Genomic DNA, 12,847 nt, shown 5'->3' with positions numbered 1-12,847 from the left:
CATTGGCAATGTTTGAAAAATTCAGTCTACCAAACCAGTGTTTGGGTTCATTAGAAGCTTAAGTTGCTTTTCACGTAGAAGCAATTTCTACCGCTTCTTGCTCACATAGAATTTGATGTAACTTCTTAATTCCTTGAAAATGTAAAACATCCAATGTGCTCTTTCTACAAGCTTATCAGTGCCAATTCCCCCCCCCCCCCAATCTTTAAATATACACTCCAAAGGGGAAACTTAGTGTATACTTTGCCTCTGTCTGATGGAGGTATAGAATAGCCTATTCCACAGAGCAGAGTCAACAACTGTGAGTCGACAGTGGCTGTCCAACCTTGAGCACTCAGTTTAACACTGAGGCTAGACTTCCCACAGACCATAACGTCTTCCAGTATTAGAAGGGGAAAATGATAGACCCCAAATCCAGAGGCCTGCCTGAACTCTGGGGCTGTTGGGAGCCAGCATGAAAGAGTTCCCATAAAGACATCACCCCAAATGATGGGGGTTTTTAGGAGTAAGGTCCAAAAAGGGTAGTAACATGGAACCACACCTATGGCGGTTGGCACATAATATCTATATAGGTATTTTCAGGAACATCATCTATACATAGATGTATCAATAACTTAGGTTCCTACTTAAAAATTTCAAAGTACATTCTGCCTGACATTTCATCCTTTTTTTTGTAAGAGTTAGATCAGGAACATCTGTCCATCCTAAATCCCTGGGTAGCGTCTTCTGCTTTAAACATAATTATTTTTGTTGTCAGGGTTACTAGGTCTATGCTGTGGATGAAAAATTCTATCTCCTTCTCCTAAGAGAGTCATACCAATGTCTCTACCCTTGTATAATAGTAGCATTTCTTACAATACAAATATGAATCTTACAATGCATACAAAATAAATTCCTTTTGACAGCATATAGCATCAACATATAAAACGAAAGGCATACAGTAGTGTCTGAACAACTGTAGCTATTCCCTTTTGACCCCATGGTCAAGTCTTTGGAGTGTGGGATCTTTATGGTGGTATCTATACCAAATAGATGAGCATCTTTTACATTTTTCAAACATTTGTGCAAACATCAATTCAAGTATCAACATTCCCATGAACATTACATTTTGATTTGTTGTTGAAACAACAAGAATGAAGCTAATGAAGTGACATGGCAACTTTTGGCTGCACATTTCTTATATAAGCCTTATGTAAGTCCAAAAATATATTTTCTGATTCATATATCAGGATCAGAGCATTAGTAGTACTTACAATGTACTTCTAGTATTTCAAAGAAAATATAAGGGAAAAATATCTGAGAAAATGATCATGGAAAATGACCATGAAATGAATGCAAAATTTTAAAGTAACGGCTCACCTTTCATGTGACATAGCTGTAGCTGAGCCAATGTGTCATGTCAGAATTGATATTTAAAAATGATTTCCATTTCCCTAATCGATGTTGACCACGATTGACCCTGTAAAATTTTTGCCCAACTATAAATGCAACAATGAGTGCAAATTCTTTACAAGTACCGATATTCCCATAAACATTACATTCTGCTTTGTTGCATTAATATGCCTCATATAAAGTTTCTGAACTTCATTTAGGATTTTTAAACAATTTCTGCTCATTTCCATCCTTGCTGACCTTATGCCGTGTTTAAAAAATAATAGTTCCTACAGATTTAAAATGTGAATGTATTAGAAAATTCTCTAAAGCATATACCAATTCATGCTGGTCATTTAAACACTTGCACTTAGTATTAACTTTCCTTTTGACCAATTCCAGTCCTTGGGATAAAACCTTATAACCTAATTCAGGCTGTGGGCATTGAAACCCTGACTTCTAGAGAAAGATAAGACCTTCATCCCTGAAGGCTTCTTTTCTCATGCAGCCTGCCCCTGTCCCCACAGAACTCTGCAAGCCAAAACAGCATTAAGGAGGCTACAGATAGCCCCCTGCAAACAGGAAGCAGGAGTTCTAGCTTTTGCTATAGCACGCCAACCTATTGGAAGCTCTCACCATTATAGAGCTGATTAAGACCGTTAGAGTGAAAACTATTTTCTTATTACTCTTTGTCATTATTTGTAATCTTTTATGTAACTTTTATCTTTGATTTTGATGACTAAGTATTAAGATCACGTTTTATTTTTATATTTTTAATTTTAGTCACAAATTTTGTTTCCTTTTTATGTCACTCGGCCTTCACTTCTTTTTATTTTTAAAACAGAAAAGGGGGATAGGTAGCATTTCAATCTATGAAATATAAATGATTGTACGATTACTGTATCTTCAGGCACAAGGTTATACCAATGATATTCGTGGGTGGTCCCTTGAACAGGCCAGGAGGCCTGTTGCCTAGGACAAACTCATTAACATGATCGGAGCATTCCCTTGAGAAAGCGCGGGTTGAAATCCACACGCCCAGAGGTGTTCCCTCTACCTTACCGACCAATCTTATTTGTCGATGCTTGGTGATGTGATTGCTAGGTGCTTGGAAGTACCGCCCAGACCAGATAGGAATAAAAACAGAGGCAACCTTGTGATAGATCTCTTGGAACTTCCTCTCCCCTTCCTTGGACCTCTACTCTGTTCCTGAGCCTCTCTCTCTTTCTCTCTCTACCTGAATCTCTTCCTCCCCCTAGGCTCCAGCCCCTTTCAGCTATGTATTCTCTGCCCCAATCTCCTTCTCTACCTTGTATTCCACTGATCCTCATATTCTCCTTCCAAGGAGAATACCATAGGGGTTTGCCTGCCCCATTTAAACACTGACTTGTCCGTGTCTCTCATTCTTCACCCTGGTTCCCCGATTCCCTACCTCTCCTCGGGTCCCTACCACAAAGGACAACCCACTTTTTGTAGACCCTGTTTATCAGGACTCTACAAATGCTGCCCTCCACGTGGCAGGATCAACTGATCAAAGTGCTGGAGTAACTTTCCTTCTAATACCCCAATAGCCAAAGAGGTTTAGAAGCAAGTCACGTGGCTGGAGCAGTCCATGTGGCTTCACCTCTAAAAGCCTTGAAAAATACTGTGTTTGCACCTTGGCACTTAACCTACAGTTACACTAGAATTGATATTAAAATTTTATTACAGAGAAGATATCTCTGGTCCAGATATTCTGTAGTATATGACAAAAGTCAGATAAAGATTTTGAACTTTCCCTATCAAGAAACATAATCAGACATTTCTATATAATTTTGCTATGTCCAATCTGACTTGGAATAATTTAATCTTTTTTTATTAAACGTGACTTACTTACAGTATCTCCATATTTTAGCAACGACCTTTTTAAAGCCAGATTTTTCACCCTTTTGTTTTTACACAATAGCTTGCCTGGATTCTCTGGCAGTGCTTCAAAGAGCTTCTTGCAGCTCGTCTTTTGAAATGCTAACAAGGCATTCTGGGGAAGTGGAGCAAAGGCTCCTGGGGATTGTAGTCCTGTATTCGAGTCTATTTTTTACATCCCCCCGTGTGATCATTTGTGGAAAAATTAATTTTTCCCCAAAAGGATCATAAAAACATAATAAACTTAAAAGATTACAATAGTGTGAGGATAAGAGAAAAAAGAATAAAACCAATAATTGCTGAACACATTGACAAAAAGCCATTAGGGGGCAGTCCCCTTTGGCATAAAAGTATACATACAAATAAATGTTCAATCAACAACACCCAAAGTTCAATTTTGTGCAACTTGTGGTCTGGAGGCTTCTTCATGGTGGCTTCTCCAACAGTTCAGTTCTGGATTCAGAGAGGTAGCATCTTCTTTACCTAAACTTCTTCTCAAAAGGAATTTAAACTTTGCAATTTAAATAATGATATTTTTTACATTCCCCCATGTTGTGGGTGATTGAAAGATTCAGAATCAGTTAGGGATGCATGGCTGAGGTATGAGGTATATGAATCAATTGGCAAGAGATATTAAAAAGACACCAGAAAATCCAAAAGAAAAGAAAAATTTCTGGATGAAAATATAGACTATCAAAGTCTTATGTGTAAAAATTCCAAGTAGAAGAAAAATAAATCTATAACAGGTCCTTCAATCAGGGCCCAATCAAAATGATCTAAGTAATGATGCATTTACCCAGTCAGTGCCAGGACTACAGAAAGGTACCACACTATGAGAGGCAGAAAAGAAAAGGGACCAGATTATAGAAGCCAAGTAGGAGCCAAGGTTTTGGGGATACTCATCTGTGAGTATCTTCAGAGTGAGTGTAGATACAAGGAAAGCCTATGTCTTAACACATGTTAAACATAGTAACCTCGAGTCTTCACATCTATGTTCAAGACCTTTTTATTGGCCTAGAAGTGCATCAATCCATTCTAGATTAGCCTTTCTTTGGCCCTATGAAATGGCTCTTGTGTGTATCTCTTGTCCTGGAATCAGACAGAATCATTAAGCAAAGTCCCATAATTTATTTAAATAATTAGTGGCATCATTTTTATAGTCACAAGCTTTTTAGGGCATGCATTAGCAAATGTATCTTAAACTTGTAGCACTGAAAATCAAAAGGTTAAAGAAAATCTTAATACTGGTGACATGTGCTTCAAATATGAAAAGGAGAGGAAAAAATAATAAAAAAAACTGAAAAAGTATATTGCACATGCAAGAAAAATATAATAATAAAAGAGCTTTAAAAAATTCAAAAATATAGCTTATAATCATTGACAATCTGTGTCAGCTAAGAAAATATAAAATGCAAGGCTTTCTCACCAAAAAATGAGATCCATTTCCTCTTTGTATCTGGCCATGATCACTGTGAGTAGAAGGCAAATGAATTGAACAAGGTTAACAATTTTTTCATCTTTAAAAATACAGTAGTACAAATATGTAGATATCAAAATCCCCAAAATTCTCAATAGCCCAATTAATTACAATAGCAAACAAACACACTTTCACATTTCACATAAGTTATGAATTGATGGACATTTGTCACAATTTTTACAAACATAGCAATCCTTCGACCTTGGTAATAAACATATATATATTTTAAACAAAGTAAAACTCATCTAGGGTTAAGAACATAATCAAGAAATCTAGATATCATTCTGGTAGAAGTAAAATAGTGAGCTGAAGAGTATAAATAAAGGGGTGCTCCTTTTTCTTGAAGGCTTATAGGGATACAAATGCCCTGAGATTAACAGCCCAACTTCCATTCACATGTGGGAAGGTTGGGGGTTATAAAATACATTTCACTTCAGCTACTGTAATGGGCCTTACCTCGTGGTAGGGGCAGGCAAAAATAACTAGATTGTTAAAAAAAATTCCAAAAATCATATTTAAAAAACCCTTAAAATCAAATCATTTGAGGTATTTAGCACATTAAATTTCCAAAGGTTGTTAATACAATTATAACCAGTTCTGAAATCCATCTATCCTCGGCAAAATAAAAAAAGCTGTTTTTTCACATATGGGCTTATTCACAACACTATTTGTTCAACACAGTTATAGGGGGAAAACAACAGAATTTCAAAACTCAGTACATTCAAAATAAATTCAATCAACCTTCAGTTCACAGAATAGTATTCAATCCAGTAATATATGAACTTAAAATCACAAAGTTATATCTTAAACAAAACAATGCAATAGAATACAGAGATTTTTTTATAAACCATTGGAGTTTGAAATGCCTTAGAATATAGCCTTTAGTCTCTTCAAAGTTCCTTGGGGGTTTTTTGTTTGTTTGTTTGTTTGTTTGTTTTTAATTATCCATTTAAATGTCTATTGTCCGAAGGTAGAGTAGTAAAGGCTAGGCTATGGGGTTCAAGGGATCCGTCCAGGGCCCCATAGCTGGGAAGCATCGGAGGCCAGATTTTCAATAGAGACCTCCTGACTCTGGGCCTGACTTCCAGTTCGCTGGGCCACCCATTTTCCTCCCCAAAGTTAAAGTTGAATCTTTGGGCTGAGTCTGCTCCCAGACAGGCAGGTAAAATCAATGAAATTGCCAGAAGAGCCAAAAATCCTTTTAAACAGCTCATTGCTTTTTAGGTTTCTGTTTGAAAAGATCTGTTTCTTCTCTCTAGTCTTTTCTCTCTTTCCCCTCTCTGATACCCCTGTGGCCAATATCCGCATCCACGTGGAGGCTTAGCCTAAGGGAAAATTACCCGGTCTCCTTTCCCTCTGGTCTCTCCCCTCCGCCCACGTGGCCAATACTGTTACCAGCTGGTCGCAATGAGTCCTGAGCGATCTGCTCCAAGGATCTGGGTGATGAGCCGGCTAGGGTCACGCTCGAGGGTCTGGGGCGCAGAAATAGGCAGGCAGTGGCCCTGTGAGAGGCCAGGAGCAGGAGCGGCTGCGGGGGTGGTCAAGGCCGGGACCAGGTACCAGGTGAGGATGATCAGGGCTGCAGGCTGCAGGCAGGAAGCGGCGGGCCGAGCCAGGTGGGGTGGGCAGCAGGTCCGGAGCCTGTAGCAGCTTTGCGAGGGTAGAAAACCTTGGCCAGAGAGATATGGCTCAAAAAAAATTTTTTCTAGGCACTAGCTATTAAAAGTTGAATTAAAGATCAGAAAAGAATTCAGAAGATTGAGTTTTTTTTCCATTAGGTCGCCATAACTGTAAAGATTAAACTTTATGGAATATGGGGAGACTGAGGCAGGTAGAAATTAGTTTCTCTCTGCAAGGAGTATTATATTTTTTAGAGGTTTATTAAAGGTTAAAGATTAAGAATATACAAGTAAGAAACATGTGCCTAGGCCAGAGGCCTAGACAAAATAACCTCACATCATGGAAGAGAAGCCTCTGCTCCAAAACGGAAGTCCAAAAAAAAGCCAAGACCCCCTTCAAAAGCCTTTGAATCCGCTTAAATACCTTCTCCATCTCGGCCCAGGTGAGATTACAAGGCATTCTGGGGAAGTGGAGCAAAGGCTCATGGGGATTGTAGTCCTGTATTCGAGTCTATTTTTTACATCACCCTTGTTGGTAATAGCATTTCTTACAATACAAGTGGTAGATTTACAATGCATACAATATACATTCCTTTTGACCGTATCATATACAAAATACAGGGTATACATTAGTAGCTAGACAATTTGTAGCTAATTCATCTCAATGCCATAGCAAAGCCTTTGGAGTGCGGGACATATCTGGTGTCTTGTACAGACACGAGTGTGATTTAGTCCTTCTGAATTAGCATCCTCGATGTTGCTCTGGGTACCACATCTCAATGGATGTCAGCATGACAATGAGTGGTCTACTAGCCAATGTCTCTAATAGTGTAATGTCATTGTTCTGGAGTGATCTTAGTCACCGGTGAAGTGTCCTTCCAGCGCGCCTGGATAGTGGCTGGCGTGTAGTTAGCTGATGTCAACAGCGTTGGTCTGCTTCTCTTCCTGGTCTTGTGTTGGCTGGCATGATGTGCTTTGTGGGTGATCAGATGTTTCCACTATCTGTCAACCTACAGACAAGACCTCGACCCAACGTTATCATCCCCTTGGGTCCCTTACAGTCTTAATTTCTTGGTAATTAATATTCAACCTAATTGAGATATATCCTACAATGTAATCTTTAGCATGACATTCTTACTGTTATTGAAAGTTTTAACTTATGTTCGTTTTCGGGCGTGGAAGAGATAGATGGTTAGTGATACCACTTCTATCCTTCTTTCTTATGAAAGTTGAAATGCCACAGCTGAACAAAATTGACTCTTAGATAAGTCTGATACTAAGAAAGTCGTGCTGTTGTTTGCCAATATAATGTACCCTTGAAGACAATAATCATATATACCTTTTGGATGATAGTAACAAATCGTACTGCAATTGGACAGTATTTATGGTACAGTCATAACCTTCCCAATTGTACCATTTGATATTTGATCATATTTGGGTAACATGGAACAAATCCACAAAAATAACGTGAAGTTACCTGTTATGCCAATACCATTTGGAATTTGCAGGTATGTGATAACGTTTGATCTTATAACAAACACCCATAAATCTGTAGCACAGACTATCTGTCAGGGACTTAACGATATTCTTCTGTAGGCAAATTGTTTTTCATACAATGACATGTGCGTGGATAGTGTGTTAGACCTGCCTATAGGGCAGTGATGATCTTTCCAGCTCATTTGCAGTTTTTCCAGGTGTCCTGTGCCAGACACCTCTGTAGTCTGTCCTATTTCTGCTGAGATTTTCTTGCCATCGGATGCTTTTGGTCATCCTCCGTTGACTTCTTGTATCTGAGGAAATAAACAGAAAGGCTCGACCCCAAATGAAAGCCTCATTGGGTCTAATAAAGTTAGAAAGTAACTGAACATAAATACCTTCAGTTTTTGAACCTTGGGGCTTATCCAATCCTTTGAGCTCTTTTTGTCATAGCTTGCATATGAGCCATGAGCTATCCAATTCAGGCCATTTATTGCTATGAAAAGCACTGCTATCCCAAGATGTTTGGAATAGACAACTGTGCACAATTATTTATAAGTTCTGTAATCACTTTGGTCACTTCTTCATTTGAGCTTAATGCCATAAACCAGGAGAGTAACTATCTCCCATCACCTTTCAGTGTTCAACTTTTGATCTCAAGAGCATGTTGGAATGCACCCTTTGTTCCAAAACGTGTAGTGGATATTTTTTCAGAGGTGAACATAATCCACAACATTTTGCACTGGCTTTGAAACGGTTTACTCTTGACTTTGCAAGACCACATACATAGATGCTTATTCTTTGCTTTTCCACACCAAAAACCATAAAAACATCATACCATAAATCACGTACGATTTTACCAACGTGTGCTGTGATCTTAAGCATTTGTCTATTTGCACACAATTTTTTGCTCTATGCAAAATTTTATCTCATGTAATCATTAACATTATAGTACTGTCTTATGTTGTAAAAGTGTGCGCAGCTTTATCAGGCAGTTGCATAGGTGTTATAGTTAACTTATAATAGTTAAATTCATAACTAAAAAGATTTCAATACTGTGACTAGAGTTATTAGTTTCATTCATTCCCATTCTGTCCCATGTAGGTGTAGAATAGCCTATTCCACAGAGTAGGGTCAACAACAGTGCATCCACAGAGGTTGTCCAAACTTGAGCACTCAGTTGACCACTGAGGCTAGACTTTCCACAGACCAGAATGTCTTCCAGTATTAGAAGGGGGAAAATGATAATCCCCAAATCCAGTGGCCTGCCTGAACTCTGGGGCTGGTGGGAGCGAGCAGGAAAGAGTTCTCATCAAGATATCACCCCAACAGATGGCCTTTTCTAGGAGTAATGACGGAAGAATCAACCACGAAGCATATATGACAACCAAGCCCACAGATAAGCTCCTCTGCCCATCACTCATTTCCCAAGGATAGCACACATGAGGTGGCGATAACAATGGAGATCAGAACTGTGTTCAGAAATAGATAAAGAGCAAGCTCTGTCCCATGGAGCCTCGCTGCAAGCATGGACATTTAAGGCTTAATGATAGGGGTTAGAGCAGTAGAGGTGAAAGACTGAGTATGGGTAGAGGCCTGCTCCATGAGAGAGAGAGAGAGAGAGACAGAGAGACAGAGACAGAGAGAGAGAAGGGGGGGAGAAGAAGAGAGAGAAGAAATATGAGTAGGTAAAGCTGGGCTGGGTCTGTGGGCTCGTCTATTTATTGATGATCATATGCAAAGATACATAATGCATAGTAATTAATGAAGGAGTAGATTATCATTGATTCAGAGGTACATCGTGACAAGATACGGGCACCCCCTTTTCTCAGCCTGGTGAGAACAAAGAAACCTGATTTTGCGCCTAATCCTGGGGGATGCTGGGATCAAGGGTCAAAGGCTTTACTTGCCATACCCAGGACTGAGCATGCTCTCTCATAAGACAGCATTTACATTTTAATTTTTCCCCTTGACCATAGATAGGTGTGGACTGCTACATCTCCCCCTTTTTGTTTTACATCAAAACAAAGATGTGCAATATCAAAATGGGTGATAAATCAAGAGATACAGAGAAGTTAATTGAAATGGGGAGCTGAGATGGCCTGTGATACTATTTTCCTTAGAAAAATACTTACAGGAAAATCTGAGACATAAGAGACCAAGCGGAAGTAAGAATTCCGAGATAGAAAGTGCCAAGAGTGGCGCTAGGACAGATAAAAGAGAGATAGCAAGGAGAACTCCAAGGTTGAAGGAAACAGGAGAAAAAGCAGTGCGCCTCACCCCAGCCTTTATTGTGGATTGAGAGGTGATCAATGAATACGTGACATAGCAGGTAGTTCTTAACTTTGGTTGGATAGATAATATGAAGGTCGGAGTTGGTGGGGATTCTCCTGACATGAGCTTTTCAGAGGAATGAGGTTTGACAAGGTGAGGGCTAAGTCTTTGTGACTCAGGCTCAGGAATTCTCCTGCCCTTAGAACTGCCGATATACTGATCATGAATGGATCTGATCAAGTACTTAATACATCAACCATACCCCCATGCCTGGTCGGTTATATATCCCCCCCTTGTTTTTACAGAAATAAAATAAGAGGGTATCCTGTTACAATGAAATTTAAACTTAATCACCAAACAGCAATACTAGTGAGTGTAGTCAGATAAAGAATCAAAAATGAATTCACAATCAAATATCAAAATGAAGTGTAACTTAGCAATACTGCTGTAAAAATGATAAGTATGATCTTCATTTCCATTTAGCAAAGTCAAGCGTAATAATTTTCATCATCCAAGATCACAAGTAATAATATAAAATAATAAGAAAATGATCTTCCCTCCTTAGTGATCCTGAATTAATGTGATAGTCATCATAGGACAGGTGCATGGACATATCATATTACCCACATATAGCCAGGATTACAAGAAGTTTTCAGATCTTCAATAGTTAAAGAAAAAGACTTTCTCTCGAGATGAGAGGGAATCCTTGTCTTTCCCTTGTTCTGATTGTGCATAGTCTTCGGGATATATAAGACAAGATGCCTGTGACATAGACATATGGTTGCAGGGTTGGTACCAGGCAGACCTGTGAATGAGGGTGTCTGTAACCTGGTAGTGGTGGTTACAAAAAGGGATTTTTCCTTTGTGGGTTGGGTCCCTAGAAGAAGGAGCAGAGAGTCTGAGAATATGGGTGAAGAATGACAGACAGAGACAAGTCAAAGTAATAGATAGGGCAGACGGGATCCCCTATGGTATTTTCCTTGGTCAAAGAATTAAAGGAAAATATGAGAAGCTTGCAGACACGTGGAAGTACGGATTCCGTGATAGAAAGCATGTGGCCAAGGGAGGCCAGTAAAGAGACAGTAGTGAAGCTTTAAGATTGCTGGAACAAGAGAGGGAATCACGCCTTTACCCCAGGCTTTCTTGGGGTTAGCCAGGATCAATGACCAGGTAAGAAAGCATAGATAATTAAGATTGGATGGGAAGTTAATGATGACACCTTTTGGGTGTGTTGACCCCAACTGGCCCTTTTACCATGGAATTTGAGTCTGTACCAAATGTTAATGAGTTTGCATGGCTAGGTCAAGAGTCCACCCACAAATGTCAGAGTTCAAACCTTGTGTCTGAAGACACAATATTCATACATCAATTATATTTCTTAGATGTGAATATGCTTGGAATGCTACATATCCCCCCTTTTTGTGTTAAAAAAATAAAATGAAGGGCGAGTGATGTAAAAATATAAAAAAATTTGTGACTCAAATTAAAAATATAAAAATCATGTAGCATCATCAAATGATACTTCAAGTGATTCAAAATAGGCACCCAAAACATATTGCAAAAACTTGTGATGTAAAAAGTAAGTGTGATTGTGAACAACAATGAAGATTTTACTCTCAACTTATTAATAATTTTAGAATGATGAAATAATCTTCACACTTAGTAATCAAAATCAAAGATAAACGTCTCATAATAGCTTAAAAATAATGATAAAAAAGTAATAAGAAAATAATCTTACTTCAAAATGTATGAAAAGAAAAACAACATAGGATAATCAAAATATTCAGAGAAAATAAAATAAAAGAGCATCAAATCCAAATTGCTCAATTGAAATGAGAGTGGTATAAAGATATTCTTAAAATAGTTTCTCTCTTTCTCCCCCCCCCCTTTCTTTTTCAATAGCATACCAAATAGATGAGCATCTTTTACATTTTTCAAATATTAGTACAAACATTAATTCAAGTATCAATATTCCCATAAACATTACATTTTGATTTGTTGTTGTAGTAACCAGAATGAAGCTAATGAAGTGACATGGCAACTCTTCGTTACATATTTCTTATATAAGCCTTATGGGTATGTCCAAAAATAAAATTTCTGATTCATATATCAGGATCAGAGCATTAGTAGTACTTACAATGTACTTGTAGTATTTCAAAGAAAATATATGGGAAAAATAATCTGAGAAAATGATCATGGAAAATGACCATGAAATTAATGCAAAATTTTAAAGAAATGGCTCACCTTTCATGTGGCATAGCTGTAGCTGAGCCAATGTGTCATGTCAGAATTGACATTCAAAAATGATTTCCATTTCCCTAATCGATGTTGACCAAGATTGATCTTGTAACACTTTTACACAACTATAAATGCAACAATTAGTGCAAATTCTTAACAAGTACCAATGTTCCCATAAACATTTCACTCTAATTTGTTGTTTAAATAACAAGAATGAAGATAATGAAGTGCCATGGCAACTTCTGGCTGCATATTTCTTATATCAGCCTTATTGAAATCTCTATTTCTGTATAAAAGAACCATTCAATATAACCAAGAATATAACATTGGCAATGTTTGAAAAATTCAGTCTACCAAACCAGTGTTTGGGTTTATTAGAAGTTTAAGTTGCTTTTCACGTAGAAGCAATTTCTACTGCTTCTTGTTCACATAGAATTTGATGTAACTTCTTCATTTCTTGTAAATGTAAAACATCCAATGTGCTCTTTCT

This window comes from Monodelphis domestica, chromosome X (genome assembly GCF_027887165.1).
Source record: "Monodelphis domestica isolate mMonDom1 chromosome X, mMonDom1.pri, whole genome shotgun sequence".
Lineage (NCBI taxonomy): Eukaryota > Metazoa > Chordata > Mammalia > Didelphimorphia > Didelphidae > Monodelphis > Monodelphis domestica.
The sequence above is the reverse complement of the archived record's forward strand: the minus strand, read 5'-3'. Positions refer to the sequence as shown.